This window comes from Hyaena hyaena, unplaced genomic scaffold, assembly GCF_003009895.1.
Source record: "Hyaena hyaena isolate Hyena2069 unplaced genomic scaffold, ASM300989v1 scaffold_356, whole genome shotgun sequence".
Lineage (NCBI taxonomy): Eukaryota > Metazoa > Chordata > Mammalia > Carnivora > Hyaenidae > Hyaena > Hyaena hyaena.
Window position 1 is genome coordinate 590,838 of NW_024080985.1, and position 27,944 is coordinate 618,781.

The 27,944-nt window shown below is 39.3% G+C and overlaps 1 pseudogene; it reads right to left on the bottom strand.

The window, feature by feature from the left end:
* Nucleotides 1-472: 472 nt before the first annotated feature.
* Nucleotides 473-27,824, bottom strand: LOC120243720 (annotated as a pseudogene).
* Nucleotides 27,825-27,944: the final 120 nt, after the last annotated feature.

The following is a 27,944-nucleotide window of genomic DNA, read 5'->3' on the forward strand; positions in this document are numbered from 1 at the left end:
GACTTGGCGGATCTTGTTGGGTAGATTAGTGATTCCTGTTTATTCTTCCCACTTTGGCTGATGCTGTTTGCTGCAGCCTTTACTATCTCCTTGATCTCTCCTGCTTGGCTAGAGTTCCCCTTCTGCCTGCGACCGGGTAGACCCCTCCAGTGTTTCTAATGCATGGACAGTTCTCAATGCTCCTGATTGTCATGATCACCTAACTAAAGGAATGGCTTTCAGATATAAAGGTCTAGCAGTCATTTCTTACTTTTCTCCGAACTAATATCATCAACTCCTTATAGGAAGTTTCACTTGATTATGGACACCTGGAGCTTTACATATGGGTGGAGGGGGAACGTTTTTTAGAGGTGAGGGTTGGTCCCTGCAAAGGAGAGAAATCTCTGGGGAAAGAGGATCCTGGAATTCTCATTGCACTTCCTGCAGTCTGCTCTGAGATGTGGCCTTGCCCAGAGAGCCCGTCTTCCTCAGGCTACCGGGCTGAACACTCTACCTCCATCTTCCCAAGCACTGGGGTGAAAAACTACAAAGGAAAGGAAAAAAATTTTATATCATATATATAAATATGAAATATATTAAAAAAATATAAAAAACATTTATATCATATATATGATATAAACTCACTTGGTGATTAAAAAAATAACTGCTGCATAAATAAAACTCCTAAAGTTACCATGTTTAAAGGGTTTGGTTGTGTTTTTTGTTTTTTATTGTTAGAAATATTGTCTATATATATTTTGTTGCTGATTTAGAGTCAATCTCCAGTGTTGTGCTAAAAAGTTTAAATTAGGGAGCGACTGGGTGGCTCAGTTGGTTAAGTGCTGGACTTTTGATTTTGGCTCAGGTCATGATCTTATGGTTTGTGAGTTCAAACCCCGCATCAGGTTCTGTGCCAACAGCATGGAGCCTACATGGAATTCCTCTTTCTCTCCCTCTCTCTTCCCCCCCTCCCCTTCATGTGTGTGTGTGTGCATGCTCTCTCTCTAAAAATAAGTAAATACATTAAAATTTTTTTAATGTTTGTTTATTTTTGGGAGAGAGACAGAGTGTGAGCAGGGGAGGGGCAGAGAGAGAGGGAGACACAGAATTTGAAATAGGCGCTAGGCTCTGAGCTGTCAGCACAAAGCCCCATCTGGAGCCAGAACCCATGAACTGTGAGATCATGACCTGCTGAAGTCGATCACTTAACTGACTGAGCCACCCAGGAACCTGTAAATAAATAGACATTAAAAAAAAATTAAAAAGGTAAATTAAATGTAAACATTAAGGGGGCAAGTCCTACTATCTAGATTGATGCATGGTGGGTATTTGGGGGCAGGGGAGGAGGGAAGCTAGTTGGATTTTTGTTTTCTAAACGTTCTCCACTATTGGTTTTGGAAAGAGCAAGGACATCTTTCCTCTGACACATGGGAATGGGAGAGATTTGCATAATAAAATTTTTAAAAGACAAAAAAAAAAAACTCAGGTAAGAAACATTTTGATTTGCGTTTTGGATGTGTTTTTTTTTCTTCAATAAAAAGTCTTTAAAAACTAAAAAAAGGAAAGGAAAGGAAAGGAAAAAAAGCCACCCTCTCAACATTTCCCCTAGTCACTAGCATTTATATCAGTCTGGCATACTTGATATAAAATGTTGGCATATATCTTTTGATTCATTCTTCATTCACAGTCCGACTGGCTCTTCTTCCCAGGGTCTTGGGAATCTTCTAGCGCTGGATATTTCTGCTTTTCATCATTTTTTCTGCACTGCTCCTCTCCCCTTGTTTCCGATACTTTTTTTCCATTTCCTCTGTTGCTGGATGCCTCAAATAATTCCCCTAAACCACAGTTTTTGTCATGCCAGTTCCCTTTTCAAAGTTCTACGTTGGCATTGGGTATGCCTAATCACAACAGATAAAAAACCCTCCAGCTACATCGAGATTGCTCATTCACTTCCCCTTTTACATGCTTCCCCAAGCTTACTTTATACTATTTCCTGTTTCGGTTCTCATGCTCCATCCCAAGCTATCCACTTTCCTTCTCTTGTACTGCGACACAAATATTGCTTAAGAAAAGATCAAACACCTTAATTATCTCCGCCTGAGCAATCATTGTGGGGAATGCCAGAGTCAGCAGTCCTAGATCTATGCCATTCATGAAGGCGATCTTGGTTGAAGCTACTCCTTTAAGCTGTTTCTCCCCTCTTAGAATACCATCAATAGGACCAGTCCTGGGTTTGTTCTGAGCACCCCCTGAGGTAATGCATGAGAAAGTGTTTTCTGAACTGCTGGATAATGTGTAAGAATCAGGAGAGGTCAGTGACATGGGCAGCTAAATATCCAGAAAGCTGCTGCGGTCTCCCCTTTGATGGGATCTGATTTTGACCGGAGAAGCATATATCAAATAATTTCTAATCTAAAAATTAAAAAATAAAACAAACTCTTAACTAAAAACATCTGACTTGCAGATGTCACTATGCTTGGTCCCAGACTTTGACTTGAGAATCTGTTCTCTGCTCAGCATCTTGGTTCATCATGACAAGTAAATCTTGGCTTCTTAAAAGTTGGCAAGCAAAACTCTTGTCTGAGGATATTTAAATCTTTCTTGGCTCAAGATCGTTTCCTCTCGGGTGTTGAAATAAAATGATGCCTTCCAGCCTATCTGAAATAGAGCTGCAACGGAGACTCGTGATGCTCTCATTTTGACAAAATGGTCTTCATAAATCACAGATGTAATGGGCTGTGGTCATACTTAAGAGCTCTTCAAGATCTCTCAGACCTCCTGCTTTAGGTTTAGATTCTAACTTTTCAGATGATTTCTCTACCTCTTTCTTTTCTTTCTTAGTGTTAATTAACTGAGGATACTTCCTTGATTTTTTTTCTCTGTTATTTTCCCAGTACTTGCATTTTTTTCCTGGTAGTTTTGACAGACCATCTGTCAAAATTTTGCTGGTTTCACAGCAGTTTCATGCTGTTTTTTTCGCTCTCTCTCTTTTTAAAATTGCATAAATAATACACAAATAAATTCTCATTGCAAATGGTTCAAGAAATAAATAAGCTTATTGAGTAACATACTGGGGCTCCTATTCACCCCACTCCCATTCCTAATTCCCTCTCTGGAGGCAACCACCACTGTTAGTTTGATGGATATCTGTATTAGTCATGGTTCTCCAGAGAAACAGAACCAATTGGATAGATGTAGATGTAGATACAGATATAAGAGATTTATTATAGGAATTGGTTCACACGGTTATCGAGGCCAAGATGTCCCACAATCTGCCATCTGTGTGCCAGAGAACCAAAAAAACCCAGTGGTATTTAGTCCAGATCTAAAGACCTGAAAATGCAGAGTGAAGAGCAATGGCGTAAGTCCTAGCCTGAGTGCAAAAGCCCAAGAACTAGGACCACCAATATGTGAGGGCCGCAGAAGATGGATGTCTCTGCCCAAGCAGAGAGGTCAACTTTACCCTTGCTCTACCTTTGGGTTTTATTCACATCCTCACGGAATTGGACGATGCCCACCCGCACTGGTGAGGGTGACCCACTTTACTCAGTCTGCTGATTCAAATGCTCATCTCTTCCAGAGATGCCCTCACAGACACACCCAGAAATAGCGTCTTACCAGTTCTCTGAACAGTCTTAGCACAGTCCAGTTGACACATAAAATTAGCCATCAAGGTACCTTTCACTTCTCTTTCTATACATGTGTATCATAAACATATGTCTCTTTTCCATAATGCATCCATGATGCACATTAAAATAATTAATGATCTTAAAGAAATGTTCATGTCACTACACAGGTGTCTACCTCATTCTTTTAATCATTGCACAATGGTTTTTTTTTTAAATATTTTTAATTATTTCTGAGAGAGAGAGAGAGACAGTGTGAACAGGGGAGGGTCAGAGAGAGAGGGAGACACAGAATCCGAAACAGGCTCCAGGCTCTGAGATAGCTGTCAGCAGAGAGCCCAATGCGGGGCTCGAACCCATGAACTGTGAGGTCATGACCTGAGCCGAAGTTGGAGGCTAAACCGACTGAGCCACCCAGGTGCCCCGCACAATGTTTTACATATGCATAGGTCATTATTCCTTTTTTACTCATCTATTATTGAATATTCTACAACCCAGAAAACTGTTCCAATACATATCCCTGAACCTACATACATTTAACCATATATTTGTAGAATAAATCCCTACAAGTGGGAGTGCTAAGGTAGATGCATCCATTAGAATGAAAACTTGATGACAGAAGGGATTTTTTAAAATATATATTTTGTTCAACACTGAATACTGACAGTCTAAATTACAGTGTAGCAATTGTAAGGACTCAAAAATACTTGTTGAATTGAATTGAAATAGCATCTGCATTTTTAATATGAGAGCCATTGTATTAAGGGATTGGGAAGAAAGTTATGTTTACTTTCATAAATGATGAAAAAACATTCAATAAAATGTAATACACATTTCTGATTTCAAAGCAAGAAGTAAAACAAAACCTTAATACACTGAGAATAAGAGAAAACTTCTTAGTTTGATAAAAAGAATATATCAGAAAGCCATAACTAACATCATATTTCATGATGAGATAGTAGAAGTATTCTTGGGGCACCTGGGTGACTCAGTTGGTTAAGCAACCGACTTCACCTCAAGTCAAGGTCTCACAGTTTGTGAGTTCGAGCCCTGCATTGGGCTCTGTGCTGACAGCTCATAGCCTGGAGCCTGCTTCAGATTCTGTGTCTCCCTCTCTCTCTGTCCCTCCCCTGTACATGCTCATGCTCTGTCTCTGTTCTTTCTCTCTCTCAAAAAATAAACAAACATTAAAAAAATATTAAGGTCAGGACCCAAAGTGGACCCTGGTAATCACTTACGCTATTCAACATTTTACTGGATAGTCTAGCCAATTCAATAAGGCAAGAAGAATAAGTTAGGTAGAATTACTAGAAAGGAAGAGACAAATCTGTTATTTGCCAGTAAGATGATTATCTCTCCAGACAATTCAAGAGAAATCAACTTTAAAATAATTAGAACCAATTAGATTGTTTAGTAAGGTCATCAGAGAAAAGATACAAATAAAACAATCAACACTTTTCTTATGTACCATTAATAGTCAATTGAAAATGTAAGACTGAAAAGAACCCAAGATATCTCTAATAACTTTTTCCTCTACTCAATTCCTGGCAACCACTTCCCATGGTCACAACCAAGATACCAGTCTCAAAAAATATGTCCACTGATGAAACTTTGCTTTCAAACACTCATTCTTCAACCATCAGTATCTATTCTTTCAGCTCAATTGTTCTAGTAACTCTACTCCTCAACCTCTTATAAGCATCTAGTCTCTTGACCGTAATACAATGTCAGGACTCTCTCATCCCCTCTCTCTCTTTGCTGGTCTAGATTCTGTGTCTAACATTTTACTAGCTCACTTGTGGATGGATAATCTCACCTCGCTTTCCCCTCTCCCTACCCTTGGTATTCGACTGGGGTCAGGAGAGGGTGTGTCAGAATAACATTGATTGAAAGTTTTCTTTTGCCACCTTGGACATTTTTGAATCACACAATCCAGGTAAACACTTCTACTTTAAATTCCTGGTCACAGACATCATAGATACTTGGTTATGCCTGTCAAGCCCTCTGTGTTCCCACTTGGTCAGTTTTCCCCTCCTTGAGATAATTATGTTACATCTCCAAGTCTATGTTCAGACTTTCTGCACTCCTTCCTATCTGCTCATTCTTGAGTATTTCATTGTGAAAATAAATTCATTGAGAAAACAGAAATTATCAGACTTCAAGCTCTTCAGCTTCATAACACCAAACTACAAACCTGCGTTATTTGCACTCACATTTATTTTTTCTTCCATCTGGTTACAATGGAGTAAAATTCTCTCCTTCTACTATCAAAAAAATAATTGACACGTATGGTACAATAAAACTGAAGAAGCTGATGTTTCTTAGTTGTGAGGTTTTTCTGTCTATGCTTCTAATTGAAAGGGAAATTGTCTTTTCTTTTCTTTTCTATCCTTTTAAAAAATGCTTAATATCAGTGGATTATTTGAAGTATTTTTTAAAAATTGGAATATGAATATTCATATTTCTTTATATTTTTCTTTCATATATATTCATATATTCTTTATGGATGTTCTTATCTTCCTTTATTAGGATGCTCACAAGAGTGGCACACTGGTACTTTCCTTCTGATGTGGTAAAGAATACATACATCTAAGGGCATCTGGGTGGCTAAGTTGGTTGAGTGTCCGACTTTGGCTCAAATCATGAGCTCATGGTTCGTGAGTTTGAGACCCGTATCGGGCTCTGTGCTGACAGCTCAGAGCCTGGAGCCTGCTTCAGATTCTGTCTCCCTCTCTCTCTGCCCCTCCCCTGTTTGTGTTCTGTCTCTCTCTCTCTCTCAAAAACAAACAAACAAGCAAACAAACAAACAAAAGAATACATACACCTATCTGACCCACACTGTGGCAGGAAGCAGGGGTAAGGGCCCTCAGAGCTGGTACCAAGTGTCCACTGAAGAAATCTCCATTGACCGGAGAGGATGTTCCCATGACTCCAACATCTCTGCTATAGCCTTCCATCAGGACTCTGACTTGCCTGGACTTCTTCATTCCACCATCAGTTGACCCTCTTTTATCTTGCTACTCTGTACTCCTTCAGGACATAGGTCAACTGCCCCATGTCTAACTTGCCCAGGCAGCCTCTGGAATTCTGCAGCACATCTGTGGCATGCAGATGCTCTGCCACCCTCAGAGGCACAGTTAGGAGTTGGGGGAGATGGGGAACAACACCACATTTTCAAAGCAAATGGCAGGAGCAGATTAGCAAATGACCCTTAGACATGCACCTAACAGCCTCACAGGCTACATGCCGTCTCCCCAAATGACACATAATCCCCATAGAGAGCAAACGCTGTATGGAATGATTTTGTACACCGGGCACAAGGGCTACAAAGTGAATGGTGTTTACATCCATCATGTCCTACACACCATAGGAAGTTCAGGCCTGAAAGCTGGAACGGGATCTCTCTCTTGGCTCTTCCCTGCCTTTGAATGGTGTCACCACTGTTTCTGCCGGTTCTTGGCATGAGTTCACTTTCTCAAAAGGTAGGATAAGATGGCAGAGAGAGTAGAATGGGAGGTGGGGCTGGGGTGGGGGATTAATATATGGATGGCAACTGTAAAATAATACAAAAAGGCTGAAACCAGATTTAGTACTATAGTATAACAACAGAAGGTAGCCAGAGACACCACTGCTAACACAGACAACATGATACACAATCCCGGGGGAAATCGGAAACTCAGTGAGGAGTGGGGCACAGGTCACCGGTTTAGACTAAGGAACTTTTATTTTTTTTAATGTTTTTATTTATTTCTTTTTTTTTTAATATTTTATTTATTTCTAGGAGAAAGAGAGACAGTGCGAGCAGGGGAGGGTCAGAGAGAGAGGGAGTCACAGACTGAAACAGGCTCCAGGCTCCGAGCTGGCAGTCAGCACAGAGCCCGACGCGGGGCTAGAACACACGAACAGAGAGATCATGACCAAAGCAAAAGTCAGACGCATAACCGACTAAGCCACCCAGGCGCCCCTATTTTTATTTATTTCTGAGACAGACAGAGAGAGAGAGAGACAGACAGAGCATGAACAGGGGAGGGTCAGAGAGAGAGACACAGAATCTGAAGCAGGCTCCAGGCTCCGAGCTAGCTGTCAGCACAGAGCCTGATGCGGGGCTAGAACTCACGAACTGTGAGATCGTGACCTGAGCCAAAGTCCGACGCCTAACCGACTGAGCCACCCAGGCGCCCCGACTAAGGAACTTTCAGTAGACTGCTCAATGGACTGGATCTGCTGCTTCAGCTGTGAGCCTTCTCTGATGGTGACAGAACAGGCGATGACAGGCCTGGAGACCCCCAGGCCCGCCCCAGCGCCTGCGTGGAGCGCACAAACACGTAGAGGTAGGGCACATTCCTACCCAACGCAGCAGCGGAAGGTGCAGGATCATCTTCAGCGGCTCAGCGTCTGCAACCGTCACGATGAACTCAGAGATGCCTCTGTGGAGGGTGTTGGTGGCCTCGTTAGCTCCTTTCCGATGCTGCTTGCAGTCACATGACAGCTGAACAAAGTCCAGTAGTTTCTTGGTGAGGTGAGCGTCTGCGTGGGGATGGGCCATCCGACGTACATCAGCTTCAGTGCTGTCTGCCACTCCACGGTCCCCTCCCCGCACCCCCTGGGAGCGCAGCTCACATCAGACGGCGAGCGCAAGCCGGAGGAGTGGAAATTGAAGTATTTATTTCTGTGGTGACTACACAATTATTGTAAAATACAGGAGTGGTGTATAGGCATGGGAAGTTTTAATCCACTGAGAACCTGGATATGTTGCACTAAAACTTTTTATAGTTATAATTTAATGGGTTAAAAAATTCTTGAACTACGGGTCTCTGTAGATGGGCCAAGTGTTGGGAATTACATGTAATGTTATTAGAGGAATATCCAAAAGGTATTTGAATATGGAAATATGATATAGTTCAATTGGGCTTTTGTCTTTTATGAAATGGTTCTTGTGGAATATAGCAGAATCAACAAGAAATAAAGTGGAAGTTGTTCAAAATAAACTTTTCAGGAAGAGAATGCTTGGGGCGCCTGGGTGGCTCGGTTGGTTGGGCTGCCGGCTTTGGCCCAGGTCATGATCTCACAGTTCATGAATTCTAGCCCCACATCGGGCTCTGTGCTGACAGCTCAGAGCCTGGAGCCTGCTTCCAATTCTGTGTCTCCCTCTCTCTGCTCCACCTCTGCTTGTACTCTGTCTTTTAGAAATGAATAAACATTGAAAAAAATTAAAAATAAAAAAGGAAGAGAATTCTCTATTCCATGTAACATAATTTTCTAATGATTTTAGCTATAATTTAGTTTTGTTTTCAAATTATCTTTGTCTGGTTTGGATTGCTGAAATTGAACAACACTGAGATAATATGTATGCATTCAAGGACTTTTGAAATTGGAATTCAGCCCTAAGACAGCCTTGGAAATAAAAGAATATGTAGGGCACCTGGGTGGCTCAGTCAGTTGAGCCTCCAGCTTGTGATTTTGGCTCAGGTCATGATTTCATAGTTCCTGAGATCAAGCCCCATTTTGGGCTTCTTGCCGAGAGCTCTGAGCCTGCTTGGGATTCTCTCTCTTTTCTATCTCTGCCTTTCCTCCTGATCGTGCTCTCTCTTTCTTTCTCTCTCTCAAAATAAATACATAAACAGTAAAAAAGAAAGAAAGGAAGGAAGGAAGGAAGGAAGGAAGGAAGGAAGGAAGGAAGGAAGGAAGAAAGAAAGAAAGAAAGAAAGAAAGAAAGAAAGAAAGAAAGAAAGAAAGAGGAATACGCAAACAAACAAAGGCCTGGGAACATAAGAGGAAAAAAAAAATAACGGAAAATCAGTTCAAAAGGAGGCGGCTAAAGAAGCATTGTGGAAAAACAAACTAATTTGGAGAACCAATAATTTTCCCATTGGATATTATTATCTTTGACTGAGTGTCCACCGATTCAGCCTCTGAGGCTGAGTTGGATCTGTGGATGTGTTCCTGAGGAAGCATGGGTTTCTTTCAGTTTTAAAGATACTTGGTGTTTCTGGTGATATTGAGAAAAGGGGGCAGAAAGAGTTCCGTGGACTTGCATATGTTGGAGGGAATTCCAGATATCTGGGTTGAGAATCCAAAGAAGAAATTAAAAGAATTCTAAGAACTTGACATTTTAGGGGACTACACAATAATTAAGATGCATAATATGACAACCTATACTGGGACATGTTAATGTAAAACAGAACTCCATTAACTAAAGTGGAAAAAATCAGCTGTCCTAGCAGAACAATACAAAAGGGACTCAATTTAACTAGAGATAAATCGAAAACATTAACATGAATTCATTGTTCTTGTTAAGGGATTATTGCTGTTACAGTATTTTAGGGAGTATCTTCTCTGATGGCATCCTGACTCCTTTCAGGAGTCCGGGTTAGCAACCTAATATACATTGTAGTGTCCAGTTTTGTCTTTTTTATCCTCCGATATTGTTTTCCATTAAAAAATACCAGAGCTTTTCAAAATATCTGATCCAGTGTCTTGAAGAAAAAAATCAAGGTGAGCCTGGAACTTTTTCTTTCTTTCTTTTTTTTTTTTCTGGAAAGTGGACAGTTTCAGAGGCACCTGGATGTTAAATAGGTAAAGAGGCCAGCCTGAGGAGAGAACTTTTAGTGACAGCTTGAGGAGCAAGGAGGGAAGCAGCCATTGCCACCGAATTACCATGTGTTTTAATTACCATATTGTTCCCTAAGATTTTAAATTCTTACATTTATTTTATTTTGTTTTTTGATCTTCAGCCCAGGCATTCTGGAATTGCCTCCAAGATATGCAGGTCCAGAAAAGCCTTCCTCAGGGAAAACAAAAAACCCACAAATCCAACTGCCAGTATGATGAGTAGAATCAATAGGCACTTAATTAAAGATAGTAATATGAGATAAGCAAGTTATTGTTCCCAGAGGTTTTATTATTTTTTTTTAATTTTTAATGCTTACTTATTTTTGAGAGAGGGGGGAGGGCTAGAGAGAAAGGGAGACACAGAATCAGAAGCAGGCTCCAGGCTGTGGGCTGTCAGCACAGAACCCAACATAGGGCTTGAACCACGAGATAATGGCCTGAGCTGAAGTCAGATGCTCAATTAACTGAGTCCCCCAGGTGCCCGCCAGAGGTTTTATTTTAAAACAATGTTTCTAGCCTTTTCCTTTGGAAGTGATTTTTCCCGATAAATATGCTACTATTTGCATATTCATCTATTTTGAGGCAGAATTAAGACTGAATTCCAATTCCAGAAGACAAGTTTGGTAGAAGAACCTTGAGACTGTTGATAGTTAAAAAGGTCAAGGTAACACAAAGCATGCTAAAAGATCATTGTAGTGCAGTCGTATATCCAATACTATGTATAAAAAATACTGAGGATTGAGCAACTCAGATTCTGTGAGTTTTTTTAACTTGCAGGCTAAAACTACAAATGAGAGCTTCTTTCCTTAAGGGGATAAAAATATATAAAGTTACACATTAAAAAGAGAGAATATACTATAGAAAGAGGGGCAAGGGTAAATGGATGGAACTGAACAGAAAACTAACCAACACAATTTTTTTAACTTAAAATTTTATTTATTGATAATCCAAAGATTGACCCTGACGCTAGAAATACCAAACTCAAAGTAGCTCTTGATCAGAGAGGCAAGGTGCTATTCAACTGAGAAAAAATATATTGGAGAATGGAGAAGTAAGTCTAAATAAAAGATAAGGAGAGACGAAGTATAATGTAAATCCAAAACGGATCCTTTGTTACAAGGACATACAATTTGACAATGATGTCAAATAAATAAGTTTAGGAATTGGTGATAAAATGAGAAGTTAAATGATAGGGGTGGCACTAACAGTAAAATATATAAGTATAAATAGTATTTTAGAAATAAAGATACTTAACTACTGCAGAGAAACAGGGAGAAAACAAAAATAAAACCAGCATCACTAGATAGAAGGAACTCTGACCCAATAGAAGCTTTGTGAATTTTCTAGGCCCACCTAGAACTGCCTTCCTGGGGTCTTTTGGGAGCTGATCTGGGCAGCCTATTGGGCCAACTGCAGGGGACCTGGTGTGGAGAGGTTGTAGGGAATCAGGATCAGAGTTAAAAACTGAAGACCAGAGAGTATCTAGTCTTCACAAGGACAGGGGAAATGATCTACATCCTAGCCTTTCTCAGCAAGGCTGCTTCTGTGTGACCATGACAAAATTAGAAACACAAAAATGTTCCTTTTATCAGTCTGGCTGTGGCCTATGGTTGACCCTTGAACAATACAGATTTGAATTGCATGGGTCTGTATATGCATAGAGATTGTTTTCTTTTTTAAAATTTTTTAATGTTTATTTATTCTTGAGAGACAGAGAGAGAGCATGAGCTGGGGGAGAGGCAGACAGAGAGGGAGACACGGAATGCGAAGCAGGCTCTAGGCTCTGAGCTAGCTGTCAGCACAGAGCCTGACGCAGGGCTCGAACCCATGAACTGTGAGATCATGACCTGAGCCAAAGTCAGACGCTTAACTGACTGAGCCACCCAGGCACCCCATAGAGATTGTTTTTGATACACATATTCTGGTACTTTAAATCTATTTTCTCTTCCTTATGATTTCCTTCATAACATTTTCTTTTTTTCATAACATTTTCTTTTCTTTAGCTTATTTTATTGTAAGAATATGGTTTTAAAAAATTTTTAATGTTTATTTATTTATGAAAGAGAGAGAGACAGAGCACAAGCAGAGAAAGGAGACACAAGAATTCGAAGCAGGCTCCAGTCTCTGAGCTGTCAGCACAGGACCCCATGTTAGGCTTGAACTTAAAATCATGACCTGAGTGGAAGTCAGATGCCCAACTAACTGAGCACCTGGGCACCCCAAGAATACATTTTTTAATACATATACAGGAGCATCTGAGTGGCTCAATCAATTGAGCGTCTGACTTCAGCTGAAGTAATGATCTCATGGATTGTGAATTTAAGCCCCACATCGGGTTTCCTGCTGTCAGTGCACAGAGCTCCCTTTAGATCCTCTGTCTCTCTCTCTCTGCCCTTCCCATTTTTGTACTCTCTCAAAAATAAATAAAACATTAAAAAATACATATTATGTACATAATCTTTGTTCATCGACTGTTTATTAGTTACTAGTTGCTGAGTTTTATGGGAGACAAACATTATACGGAGATCTTCAACTGCTCAGGGGGTCAGTGCTTCTAATCTCTGTGTTAATCAAGGTCAACTGTATTGCCATCTCCCTACTATTGAACAGTCACATGAAAATAGTAGACCTGCTGCTTGAACACCATTAAAATGATTCTCCAAATATTAAGACTCAGTTCAACTTGATTCAGTCCTTTCCATGTAGTTTGAACTACATGCTTCATTTTTGTATCTAGTATTACACACATGTTATTACATGAATATTAAATAAGAGAAGTGCTGAGCAATCATTTATAAACAATTGGTGAATAAAGTATGTTCTTAAAACCATTGTAAGTTAACAACCATATTGTATTTTAGAAAATATATTTGTTCCTCTGAATTATTTTGAGGGTGTTGGTTTACCTGAATAATGTCCCAAGCCCTACATTCTGCCTGCATACGTGGGTCTGAGGCAGATAACTGAAAGCAAGGTGAAGGGTGAATTTTACTGCAATTAGTAGGCTCTGTTCTCAGAGGGAATCCAAGCCAAACATAATTGCTCCAATTCACTGGTCTCTGGCTAGATGTCTTGCATAAAAAATAATAACAGAAGGCAATTAAACACATGAACAGACTGAGGAAAATTGTGGTATGTTAACCCTGGAAGAGAACACAGCTAAATGCCATCCTCGTGATTGTATGATCTCATGATATATCTACTCTCCAAAGGTGTGCAGATGTGTGTCTTGCGGAAAAGCTGCTTTAATCTCATGAACACACACAAATCATCTATGGATATATAAGTTCCAACAATACATTCATGAGATCGAAGCACCTTTTCATTCTTTTCCTAATCAGGATATTTTTCTTTTTGTATTATTCTCGGTTGTTGTTCAAGTAAATGCAACAGAACTTTTAATTATTTTTTAAAAATTATGTGAACATAAACAATTCACCTGGTTTTAAAAGTGAGGCAACTAGGGGGCACCTGGGTGGCTCAGTTGGTAGAACATTTGACTCTTGACTTCAGGGCCATGAGTTCAAGCCCCACCTTAGGCATGAAGCCTACTTAAAAAAAAAAAAGAAAAAAGAAAAGAAAAAGGAAAAAGGAAGGAAGGAAAATCCAGGCAAATAAGAGTTGTAGAAGAGTCTCGTGTTCATGTATACTTTACCAACAAAGTATGTGAAGTCTAGCTTGTTGTAGGAAAATTAAGAGGCTCAGGACTTTAAAGGCTCAAAGGGACACAGATCAAGTCCAGGTATGGTTAGGAAACTGGGTAGAAGCCAGACAGAACTATGCTTTCCAATGTACCCACAAATTCTACTTCTGTGTACCCCAGCCTACTTAGCTCTGTACATATTCATTTCTAGACCTACCTAGACACTCCTCAATTTTGTTTCCCTTAAAATTAAATTTCTTACTTTTCTATGGGACTGAGGCAAATCAAATCAAAGGAACATATTTCTAATCTTTCAACTCTTATGGGGAAGACTGGCAAATAATAATGTGATATATAGCCAAAGAATTAGGTGATACCTACTTCAGTTCTAAATGTTGAAAACAGGCAAGTCTATCATTTTATTTTTTGATACAGAACTAAAATACACTTACGTTTACCCACCACTGGTCTACTTCATATGGGTTTCCTTTTATAAAATGGGTTTACTGAACTGATGTATATTGTCAACACACCAATAAAGATCCTAAAACACATATTTTACTTGGATCATTTATAGAGTAATCCTGTGCTTCTATGTGACTATCAAGATTGAAATAAATCTAGTCTCAAAAAATAGAGATGTTTACATATTTGTAATGTTTACAATATTTCTCTTTCTGGATGACATCTAGAGAAATTAAAAAGGTAAGAATACTAAGGGAGTAATGCGGTGATCTATATTTGGAAATACAATCTTTTTTCCTTTCAAAATAGAGAGTCTGTTGTTTCAGAGAGGAACAAAGATCACCTAGAATTTGAAGAGCTGCTGGGAATAGATTACCTAGAGGTGCTTCATTTGCTAAGTTATTATGATTTCTCTCTCTCCCCTGGGCTGGTTTCATCTTTACTTTTTCTTTTTGGTAGAAGTAGATTTTCTTCTTCAGTCACTAAAACACTCAGTCATTATTTTGAACTATCAGAGACTTGGTTTATAGAGATAATTCAAAAATTTTTGGTGGGTAATGTTGCCCAAATATATGATCAAAGCCAGGTATTTTCAATGGGCAATTGAAATTTTTTATGATGTAAACGCTTGACATTTCTACTTCCTGGATGCTGAGCAAGCCAAAGCATATGGGAATGCCTAAACTTAAGTATTTGTAGTTACTAATAATTCCAGTAACGATCACTCCATTTACAGAGATCTAGGTGCTATCAACCATTTGCATCACTTCAGCCATCCTAACCAAGGTAGACCCAGAACAAATGGAAATTGAATTTGGCTATCCTAAAAGTCTTTAAAAGCACTGCTTTTCTTTTCTTTCTTTCTTTCTTACATTTGTTTATTTTTGAGAGACAGAGAGAGCGCAAGTGGGGGAGGGTCAGAGAGAGAAGGAGACACAGAATCTGAAGCAGGTTCCAGGCTCCAAGCAAACTGTCAGCGCAGGGCTTGAACCCATGAATCGTGAGATCATGGCCTGAGCTGAAGTTGGTTGCCCAACCGACTGAGCCACCGAGGTGCCCCCCCAATACTGTTTTTCTAAGAAATCTAGGCTACTTAATAGTTTTCTTAATGACCCTATGGTCACTAAATCCACATCTTTTTACTGCAACTCATTTATAGCTGTTAGAGGTGGTTATAGTTGGGGGCGCCTGGGTGGCTTAGTCGGTTAAGCGACCGACTTTTGCTTAGGTCATGATCTCGCGGTTCGTGGGTTCGAACCCCACGTCGGGCTCTGTGCTGACTGCCAGCACAGAGCCTGGAGCCTGTTTCATTCTGTGATTCCCTCTCTCTCTGACCCTCCCCTGCTCACGCTGTCTGTCTCTCTCTCTCCTAGAAATAAATAAAACATTAAAAAAATTAAAAAAAAAAAAGAGGTGGTTATAGTTTCTCTGAGGAGTTAAAATGAGACTAAACACCTCTGACTCCTTTTACATCAATACTTCCTCCTTTTTCTCCCCAAGCTCACCACCATGATCCATTTCATATTTGCTTAACGTTTATGACATGCAAAGAACTAAAAAAAAAAGACAAAATTTCTTCCTTTGAGATAGCAACTGAAAAGTATCACCTTACTTTATTGGGGGTGTTTGGGGAGCATTTCTCCCTGTCAGTTGTAAATGTATTAGTAGGAAATATAGGTGCTGGTAGCCATTTGAGCATGGGCCGTTTTATGCAAATGTTCAAGCTGATTGCTGAACTTGACTCCAGTAAGACATGGGCAAAATGGAATGAGGGAGAGTGACAGGATCATGGAGGAAGGGGAAACAGGACACATAACTGATGTCCAAGAACACCAAAAAGGAAAAAAAAATAGCCTATAACAGCTAGGAGCTGGCCTGGTCCTGTGAGCTGGGCCATAGAGTTGGCCAGGCACTCACAGCCAGGCCATGACGGTTTCCCGTTGAGTATGAACAACCTTTAGATCACCAACGTTGGATGAGATCACCGTGTCTCAGTAATGAAGTGAAACGAAAGTAAGACCACTGTGGAGTTAGGTCTGAACTTCATAAAAAAAGAAGGTCATTATGAAATCAGAAAAGTAATCAAACGTCCTTCTTCCCAGCAGAGTAAACTCCTGGTCTGGTTCTTTACCAATGGCTGCATTGGCCCCTCTTCATTTCTCCTGCCTTCTAGATAAAAATGATTAAGATGCCCAATTGTAGAATTGCTCTCACTTCCTGCCAGCATCTAATCCAAGCCTGCTTTGTTTGAACTCTCCTCCAAAATGTCTAACACAAGCCAAATTCCCATAGAAAGTTCCTTCTATTTCTTTCCTAATGAGATGCCCTTATAGTTCCTCCATGGTGTGTGGTCTCCACGGTGTGTGGTTGCAGTGAGGCCAGCCAAGAAACCAAATCTGTTTGACCTACAGATGTGTTACTGGTGGTCTTTGGCTGCAGTCATAAACAAGAGTTAGGCCCAGGTTTAGAGCTGCTATATACTGTCTTTTTTTTTTTTTTTAATATTTTTATTTATTTCTAGAAGAGAGAGAGAGACAGCGTGAGCAGGGGAGGGTTAGAGAGAGAGGGAGATACAGACTCTGAAACAGGCTCCAGGCTCTGAGCTGGCAGTCAGCACAGAGCCCGACGGGGGCTCGAACCCACGAACCGCGAGCTCATGACCTAAGCGAAAGTCGGACGCTTAACCGACTAAGCCACCCAGGCGCCCTTGCTATATACTGTCTTTACCGTTCATATGTCGGAATCATCTGAGCTTGCTTTCAAAAATGCAGATGCCTGGCCTCAATCCTAGACCACTCGAACCTCTTCAGAGGGCCAGGAGCTGCATTTTCACAAGCTTCTCAGGTGAATCTTACGTGCATATAAGAGTGTATATAGCACTTGATGTGTTTTCCACGTGTGCTGAAGAAATGTCCATCCAAGTAAAGCCAGAGAGAGATTTTGCACCTTTTATAAATCTGTACCCATTTTGTTGGGAGATTACTTCCAAACCTTGGTCAATCTTAAAAATACATTTTAGTAAATATATTCGACCCTCATTGTTCACAGATTCTGTGTCCGTGAATTCACCTACTTGCTAAAATTTCTTTGTAATCCCCAAATCAATGTTCGTGGTACTTTCATGGTCCTTTGTGGACATGTGCAGAGTCTGGAAAAAAGTGAGTAGCCTGATTCGCAGGTTGCCAGCTGAGGGCCAAGTAGGCGTCCCGGCTTGTTTCAGCTTTCATCCTGAGGTGACAGGAGGATGGAGATGGTAGGGGGCAGGGGCAGCGCAGGAAAGTCCCACTCTGGGGCCAGTTGGAGGTGGTTTGGTCCCAATTCTGGCATCTGCTAGGGAGATAGCCTCAGGGAGTCACCTAGCTCTTCTGAACCTTGTGTTCGTGCTCTGTCTCTCTCTCTCATTTTCTCTCTCCTAATTATGGAAAAGTAGACATAACATAAAACTTACCATTTCAACCATTTTTAGATGTACAATCCGAGGGGTATTTTGTGCATTCACGGTGTTGTGCAATCACGACCACTATCCATTTCCAGACTTTTTCATCATCCCAAACAGAAACTCTATTTCCACTCAGTGATAACACTCCATCCTTCTGGTCCCAGCCCCTGGCAACCTCTATTCTACTTTCTGTTTCTAGGAACTTGCCTATTCTAGGAAACTTACATAAGTGGAATTATAAAATAGTTGTCCTTTTGTGTCTGCCTTCTTTCACTTAGCATAATATTTTCAAGTTTTAACCACATTGTAGCATGTATCAGAATTTCATGTCTTATTACAGATGAATAATATTCCCGTTGGATATATATACCACATTGTGTTTATCCATTCCCATGGACATGTGGATTGTTTCCACCTTTTGCTTAATGTCACACTCCTATGAGCATTGGTATATAAGTATATGTTTAAGTCCCTATTTCCAACTCTTGAAGGTATATAAATCTAGAAGCGGAATTGTGGAGTCTTATGGTACTTCTGATGAGGGTTGGAAGTAGAAAAATGTTTACTTTTAGCCCGGAAGGCTGACCTATAGCCTGCATAGTTCTGATAAGGATCAATTGCGTGCTGGTTGCCACATGCTTTTTTTTTTTTTTAAGATTTTATTTTAAGTAATCTCCACACCCAATGTGGGGCTCAAACTCATAACGCTGAGATCAAGAGTCACAGGCTCTACTGACTGAGCCCTCCAGGTGCCCCATTCTGAATGGGTCTCACGACTGCTTGTAAATCTTACTGATAGTTAATATCCAACTGAATGAAAAGCACTAGAGAAATCTTGTGAAAGTAGTTTTGCAACTGGAAATTCAAAGAAGGCATTTATGATCTAATTAATACTTCTTGCATGTCCCATCCCCTCCTCCTTGAACATTAAGCATATAACCACCAGCTTCATACAGCTCAAGTGCAGGTCTTTCTGTACTGTCCCTGTGCTACTTAAATAAAGTTACTAAATAGCGCCATACGATGTCTCAAGAACCCTTTCCTGACCTTTGCACTCTACCACACTGCAAACTTCTATGTTTAACTTTTTGAGAAACTGCAAATCTGTTTTCCACAGCAGTTGCACCATTTTACATTCCCACCCCCAACGCAGAGGGTTCCTAATCCCTACATTTTCACCAATACTTGTTATTTTCCTTAAGAAAAAATAGCCTTCCTAATGGGTGCAGAGTGGTCATTTTAGTTTTTGTAAATTGAAAAAAGTAGAATCTACCAGGATGAATTGCTGATTATAGTTGATGTTATGTTCAGTCTTCCCCCATTTCTCGAAAGTTCTTGTTATACATTTTCACTCTTACAAAAGACCTACATTAGAAACTCTTTTCGCTAACTTGAAAGAAATCCAAAGAGGACATTCACTTTTATAAAAAAGTCAGAAAGTGCAAATAGCGGTCAGGGTTCGTTTTGTGGATCATGCCCCTCACCTCTGCCCCCAGCAGCCAGAGTAACCCTCCTAGGCTTCTTTCCTGGGAACTACACTCAGCATCTCCATGTCAAACTGCTGTAACTTTGAGTTGTTCATGAACATGTGTGCTTCATCTCAATTTATCTTGGCATCTGTTAACAAGATGTGCCTGGAAGTATCAGAAAAGCCTAAAAGAGGTTATTTTGGGGGAGTGGGGATGCTAAAAAGTTTCTATATAAATTAATAGTCGTTGCTCTTTTGCTTTATACCATTTTGGCTTCTACTACCATTAGTACTCCAAAGAAAGTAGTCAAACATGCCCCTTCCTAGACTTGTGTGAGGGTATCGTATACACCCAGAAGGAAGACTGCTGGGCCACAGATGATACATGTACTTAATTTGATGAAGTACTGCCAGACCACTCTTCAGAACGTGCATGAATCTCCCGTCCATGGGTGGGAATCTCCCATCCCTTCCCCTATTTCACCCATCTGAGAAAGGAAATTCAGAATTTCTGTCTCTTAAAGATCAAAAGTTTTTAAATATGATGAGGTTCAATTTTTTTCTTTTGTTTATGGTTTGTCCTTTGACCTTGCCTAACCCAAGATTGTCGGAGACCGGATCCGGCAGGTCCAGGGGTCCCTGAAGGATGGACAGTGTCAGCGGTGTCAGCGAGAGAGAGAGTGAGAGAGAGCCCTGAGATTCTTTCTGATCACCAGGCAGGCATCTCTGCTCTGACTGGGGCTCAACTTTATTTTAAGTGTTTTTTGAGATGGCACAGAAGTGGCATTTGCCTTAGACAATGATTTCTGACAACAAACTTCTTTGATATGTAAGAATTTCCCAGAACATAGACTTGTAGGAGACTCATGTATAACCTTTATCAACAGTGATTGAGGTAGGGGATTTAGATGCTTATCTTATGGGGAAGGAAGGCATCTTTAGCATACCAGACAATGTTTTTAGCATAAGAGGGTGAAGTTACTTCTCTGTGAGCAAGGGTCAAACAGGTCTTTCAGGAGATACCTTTGCTCTCATCAGCACAAATAGAAGAAGTTCCTCAATAGGTTCCTTCACAGGGAGTAATCAGCATATACAAGGCCAGAAAATGCTCCAGGCAGAAAAAAATGGGTGGGGGTAGATATTTGCCCTTAACTCTAAATTAGGCTCTTTGCCTCAGGGCCAGTCTCAAGCCCCCTTTATTATGTAAGTCTTGGATCTGCAAGACCCTTAGGAAGAGCCTTTTGACAATCATCTCTGGAAAGGCAAGGACATGCCTTTCCTTATGAGCAAACTGAGTGGGAAATATCGGTCTGATCTGGAATATTGTGAGACATGGTCAATACCAGCAACATCATTTACAAAATGAGCCAGTAGTAGCAGAAGGAGATACCAGTTTCCTTGCTGTGACTGCCATCCAGAGAGACCGGTGCGGCTCCCGGCACAAGATCACAAAGATTTTCTCCTACGTTTTCTTCCAGAAATTTGAGCTTTCATATTAATTCAAGTTAATATTTCTTTATAGTATTTACAGTTCATTTTTTCCAATGAAAACCCAATTATTCCACTAAAGTTTGTTGAAAAGACCTCTCTTTTTCAATTAGTTGGCTTTGACCTCTTTTGATAACCACTTGACAATATATGCATGGATCTATTTCTAGACTTTCTATTCTGTTCCATTAATCTGTATCTATGTCTCTCCTTATCTCAATACCATGCTCTCTTCATTACCGATACATTACAGTAAGTCTTGAAGTTGGGTTGTATAAATCTTTTTAAGAGTTTCATTTATGTTGTAGTACGTATCAGAACTTCATTCATTTTCATCGCTGAATAATAATTTCATTTTATGGTTATACCACATTTTGTTTATCCAGTTGTTATTTGGTGGATATTTGGGTTGTTTTCAGTTTGGGGTTCTTATGAATAATGTATGGACGTTTGTGTACACATTTTTGTGGGACCTAACTCTCTTGCATATATACCTACAGCTTCAAATTTTTAATGTAATATACATTATGAGAAGGTACACAATTATGCTTTAGAAAATTCATATAGACCATTTCATTCTTCTTAGGGTAGAATTCACACATGATAGTAGTTCCATTTTATTTATACATTTTATTTTATTGTTGTTTTTAATTTTTTAAAATTCCAGTATAAATTAACATACAGTGTTATATTAATTTCAGGTGTTCAATATAAGGATTCAACAATTCTATACATTACTTGGTGTTCATTATGATAAGTGTCTTAATTCCCTTCCCCTATTTCACCCATCCCTCAATCCACCTCCCCTCTGATAGTTACTAGTTTGTTCTCTACATTTAAGAGTCTATTTTTTTGTCTCTTTTTACTTTGTTCATTTGTTTTGGTTCTTAAATTCGTCATAGGAGTAAAACCATATGGTATTTGTCTTTTTCTGAGTGACTTATTTCACTTAGCATTACCTTCTAGATCCATCCATGTTGTTGCAAATGGCAAGATTTTATTCCTTGTAATGGCTGACTATTTTCCACTATATTCATAGATATAGATATATAATTATCACTTCTTTATCCATTCATCTATCAACGAACACTTGGGTTGCTTTTATACTTTGGCTATTTTAGATAATGCTGCAATAAACATAAGGGTGCATGTATCTTTTTACATTAGTATTTTCCTATTCTTTGATTAAATACTCAGTGGCGGAATTACTGAATCATATGGTAATTATGTTTTTAATTAGTGGCTGCACCAGTTTTCATTCGCATCAACAGTGCACAAGGGTTTCTTTTTCTCCACATCCTTGTCAACACGTGTTATTACTTACGTTGTTTGAATTTAGCCATTCTGAGAGGTGTGAGGTGATATCTCAATGTAATTTTGATTTGCATTTCCCTGTTGGTAAGTGATGTTGGGCATATTTTCATGTATCTGTAGGCCATTTGGCCATTTCTTCCTTGAAGAAATGTCTGTTTATGTCTTCTGCTCATTTTTTAATTGGATTGTTTGGGGTCTTTTGGTGTTGAGTTGTATAAGTTCTTTAGATATTTTGGATACTAACCCCTTATCTAATATATCATTTGGAAATATATTCTCCTATTCAGTAAGTTATCTATTGTTTGGTTGATTATTTCTTTTCCTGTGCAGAAACCGTTTATTTTGATATACTGCTTTTTTCTATGATTTCTATGGTTTCAGGTCTCACATTTGGGTCCTTAATCCATTTTCAGTTTTTTTTTTTTCCTATAGTGTAAGAAAGTGGTCCAATTTCATTCTTTTGCATGTAGCTGTCCAGTTTCCCCCAATACTGTGTATTGAAGAGACTGTCTTTTTCCCATTACATATTCTTGTTTCATTTGTCAAAGATAAATTGGCCATACAATCATGGGGTTTCTATTTCTGGACTCTCTATTCTGTTCTATTGATTTATGTGTTTATTTTTGTGCCAGTATCTTGTTGTTTGACTACTACTGCTTTGTAGTATATCTTCAAATCTGGGATACCTCTAATCTTGTTCTTTTTCAAGATTGCTTTGGCTAGTTTTTTGTGGTTCCATACAAATTTTAGTATTATTTGTTCTAGTTCTGTGAAAAATATTGTTGGTATTTTAATGGGCATTGCATTGAATCTGTAGATTGCTTTGGGTAGTATACACATTTTAACAACATTTGTTCTCTTAATGCATGAGTATAGGTTATCTTTCCATTTCTTTGTGTCATCTGCAATTTCTTTTATCAATGTTTTAGTTTTGGTCTCTTTGAAGAGTATTGGTCTTTCACCTCCTTGCCATCTGCAAATAGTGAAAGTTTTACTTCTTCTTTACCAACTTGGATGACTTTTATTTCTTTTAGTTATCTGATTGCTAGGGCTAGGACTTCCAGTACTATGTTAAGTAAAAATGATGAGAGAAGGGGCACCTGGGTGACTCAATTGGTTAAGCCTCTGCAGCTCAGGTCATGATCCTATGGTTCATGAGTTCCGAGCCCCGCTCAGGCTCTCTGCTCTCAACACAGAGCCTGATTCAAATCCTGTCTCCCTCTCTCTCTGCCCCTCCCTCATTCATGCTTCCTCCCTCCCTCTCTCTCTCTCTCAAATAAAAATAAACATTAAAAAAAGGGAGGAGAGTGGACATCTTTGTCTTGTTCCTGCTCATAGGAGAAAAGTGATAAGTTTTTCACCATTGAGCATGATATTAGCTGTGGATTTTTCACATATGGTCTTTATTATTTTGAGGTATATTCCCTCTAAACTGACTTTGTTGAGCATTTTTATCATGAGTGGATGTTGTAGTTTGTCAAATGCTTTTTCTGCATCTATTGAAATGATCATATAGCTTTTATCCTTTCTCTTGTTAATATGATGTATCATGTTGATTGGTTTACATATACTGAACCACTCTTGCAGCCCAGGAGTGAATACCACTTGATTGTGGTGAATGACTTTTTGAATATACTGTCAGATTCTGTTTGCTAATATTTTGTTAAGGATTTTTGCATCTATGTTCATCAGAGACATTGGCCTGTAGTTCTCTTTTTTTTTGTGGTCTTTATTAGGTTTTGGTATCAGGGTAATTGTGGCCTCATACAGTGAATTTGAAAGCTTTCCTTTCTTCTCTATTTTTTGGAATAGTTTGAGAAGAATAGGTATTAACTCTTCTTTAAGTGTTTGGAAGAATTCATTTGTGGGGCCTTCTAGTCCTGGACTTTTGTTTCCTGGGAGTTTTTTGATTACCAATTCAATTTCATTGCTGATAATCAGTCCGTTCAAATTTTCTATTTCTTTTTGATTCTGCTCTGGGAGAGTATATGTTTTTAGGAATTTATCCATTTCTTAGGTTGTTCAAATTTTTTGCATATAATTTTTCATGTTATTCTCTTATAATCTTTTTATTTCTACAGTGTTGGTTGTTATTTCTCCTCTCTTCTGATTTTGTTTAGGAGTTCCATTTCATAAAGCATAGTATTTAAAAAAGTTTTTTTTAGCATGTATTCATTTTTGAGAGGGAGGGAGACAGAGCGTGAGTGGGGGAGGGGCAGAGAGAGAGAGGGAGACACAGAATCAGAAGCAGGCTCCAGGCTCTGAGCTGTCAGCAGAGCCCAATGTGGGACTTGAACTCACAGACGGTGAGATCATGATCTGAGCTGAAGCAAGATGCTCAACTGACTGAGTTACCTAGGCACCCCTAAAGCATAGTATTTTATTTTATTTTATTTTTAAATATTTTTATTTATTTCTAGGAGAGAGAGAGAGAGACAGCGTGAGCAGGGGAGGGTCAGAGAGAGAGGGAGATACAGACTCTGAAATAGGCTCCAGGCTCTGAGCTGGCAGTCAGCACAGAGCCCGACGCGGGGCTCGAACCCACAAACCGCGAGATCATGACCCGAATGAAAGTCGGACGTTTAACCAACTAAGCCACCCAGGCGCCCCTAAAGCATAGTATTTTAAATTAATTGACTTCAAAGTTGGTACTTGAAGTAGAACAAAAAAAAAAAATGGTGGGACTGTTAGGATACAGTATTTAGAGTCAAATTATAAATGCAAAAATAATCTTGCATATCTTGAACAGAATGTAGAAGTATATTAGAAGACTGATACTCCATGACCAAGTGGGATTTATTCCAGAAATGCAAATGTAGTTTTTACATTAAAGAAAAGTATTAATATAATTCACCATATTAATAAGTCAAAGGAAAGAAACTGTATGATCATCTTGATTGATGCCAAAAATGCATTTAATAAAGCTTAGTATCCATTTTCATTGAAAACATTCAGTAAAGTAGAGTTAGATGAATATTTCCTTAACTCATTAATGTCTGGAGTAAAATAAAGGTGCCACTAATATATTAAAACAAGGAGTACAATAAGAGCTGGAATAGAAAGAGCAAAATTGTCATCTTTGCAGGTTATTTTAATCTATATGTACAAAATTAATAGATGGCATATAACAAAAAATCCCTAGTCATAAAATATATTGGCAGACAACACATCAATTTCAGTAGCAACAAATAGTTAAATTACATAAGAAAACCTGTACAAGAAGTGTTATATGAAGAAAATGATCAAACTTTATTGAGATCTGTTTGACTCTAAATACAATGCTAATCATTATACTGCATATATTCATACATATTAATTTATAGATAAAGGTAGCATTTTGTGTTTTTTTTGTTTTGTTTTTAAATGTTTATTATTATTTTTTTAATATTTGAGACAGAGAGAGAGAAAGAGAGAAAGAGCACAAGGAGCGAAGGGTCAGAGAGAAGACAGAGGATCTGAAGCAGGCTATATGAGCTGTCAGCACAGAGCGGGATGGGGGCTCAAACTCACTAACTGTGAGATCATGACCTAAGCTGAAGTCGGACATTTAATAGACTGAGTCACCAAGGAACCCCAAGGTAGCGTTTTAGATAAGTGGTAAACAAAAGTAATTCAGTAAGGGTTTGGGACAATAGGTTAGTCATCCAGAAAAAAATAAAAACAAAAAATGTACAGATCCAGATTTTAACTTTGTACATGTAAATACCTCCTAGGTGGATCACAGATGTACGTGTGCTAGATGGAACAGAAGTACTAGAGGGAAAATATGGATAAATATTTTTCCCTCTGAGATATGGCAGATTTTAAGAAACATTTTGTTTAATATTTATTTATTTTTGAGAGAGAGACAGAGCATGAGTGGGGGAGGGGCAGAGAGAGAGAGGGAGACACAGAATCTGAAGCAGGCTCCAGGCTCTGAGCTGTCAGCACAGAGCCTGACGTGGGGCTTGAACCTGCCCACTACAAGATCATGACCTGAGCCAAAGTCTGATGCTTAACCAACTGAGCCACCCAGACACCCCTTAAAAAATATTTTTAAAGGTTATTTATTTTGAGAGACACAGAGACAGCATGAGTGGGGGAAGGGCAGCGAGAGAGGAAGAGAGAGAATCTCAAGCAGGCTCCCCACTGACAGCACAGAGCCCGATGTGGAGCTTGAACACATGCAGCTGTGAAATCATGACCTGAGCCAAAACCAAGAGTTGGATGCTTAACTGACTGAACCACTCAGATGCTTGGAGATATGGCAGACTTTTTAAAACCATGTCACAAAAATTCAGAAACCAAAAAGGATAAGATTGTTAACTTTGACCTTTTCAACTTTTGCATTGCAGACATCTGAACAGAAAGTGAACTCACAATTCACACTGTACAGAAGGGAGAGAGACAAGTGACAAATTAGAAAAATGTTTCAGAACATGATACATAACAAAGTGTTAATATACACACACACACACACACATACATAAATATATTTATAAAGGAAAAAACAAAAGACAGATGACAGACGAATATGGACAGGAAATTCATAAAAAGAAGTAATCCAAATATATATATATAACAAAGTGTATATATATATATATATACACACACACACACATATATACACATACATACATACATCTATGGGGGAAAAAACAAAAGACAGATGACAGAAGAATATGGACAAGAAATTCATAAAAAGAAGTAATCCAAATAACCAATAAGCATAGGAGATGCTTAATTTTATTAGGAATCAAATACTAGCTAAGTAAACTATTAATGAAATATCATTGTTTGGTCCTCAACAAATATTGCAAAGGTTAATAACATTCATAGTTGGATATGGTCTCAGGAAATGTATACTTTCATGTCTTATTGGTGGGAATGTAAATTGGTACAATATTTCTAGAGAACAGTTTGGCAATATTCATAAAAAATGACCCAAAACCACACATGCAGGAATTTATCCAAAAGAAATAAAGGAATAGGTGAGAATCGATGAAAGCACAGGATGTTCATGGTGGCTTTGTTTATAAAGGTAGAAATTTAGAAATAGCCTAGATAAGTTGTGTCAAGGTGACACATGAATTCATTAGAATACACTGAAGCCTGCAGGCTAAAAGGCGCACTGGCCACCACCCTGCTCGTCTCTCCAAGCTCTCCAGGCTGTGCTCCCTGAACCTAGAGCCCAATCATGGTGTACCCCCCACCCACTACCCTCCCCGTTAGGCTGTTGGCCTCCTTGTGGCCATCTTCCACAAGTACGTGGGCAGGGAAGGTGACTAGAACACCTGAGCAAAGAGCTGAAGTTGCTGTTCCAGAAGGAGTTCACCATTGGCCCGAAGCTGCAGGATACTGAACTTGCAAAGCTCATGGGTGACAGGGTCCAGGTGGTCAGCTTCCAGGATTATGTCACCCTGATTTTTGTCTACAGTGAGGGGCTGAAAATAAATCAGGAACGTGGAGACACCCTCTATGGGCCTAAGTTAAATCCACTGGTGGGTAATTGCTCAATCATGATCTTTTTTTTTTTTTTTTTAATTTAAAAAAAAAAAACACTGCAGCCTGTGAAACAAGAAAGTAGTTCTTTACTGATGGGTGTGGAAGGCTCTCAGGGACAAATGATTAACTGAAAAGAAACACGTTTCAGAATTAGCGTATACACTGAGTGATTTCATTTATGTAAAACTGCGTTAGTCTACAAATGGGTGGATATGCCTGGAGGATGTTCACCACACTGTCAGATGGTTTTTCTGCTGATGCGTTTTTAGGTAAAAATTGACTTTCTTCTTTGTACTCTTCCGTCATGTTAGAATTTTGTTCAGGTTGCTGGAGGGGAGGTATGTGGGGGATGGGCTAAATGGGTGATGGGGACTAAGGCGGGCGCTTGTGTTGAACACTGCGTGTTAAATGTACGTGACGAATCAC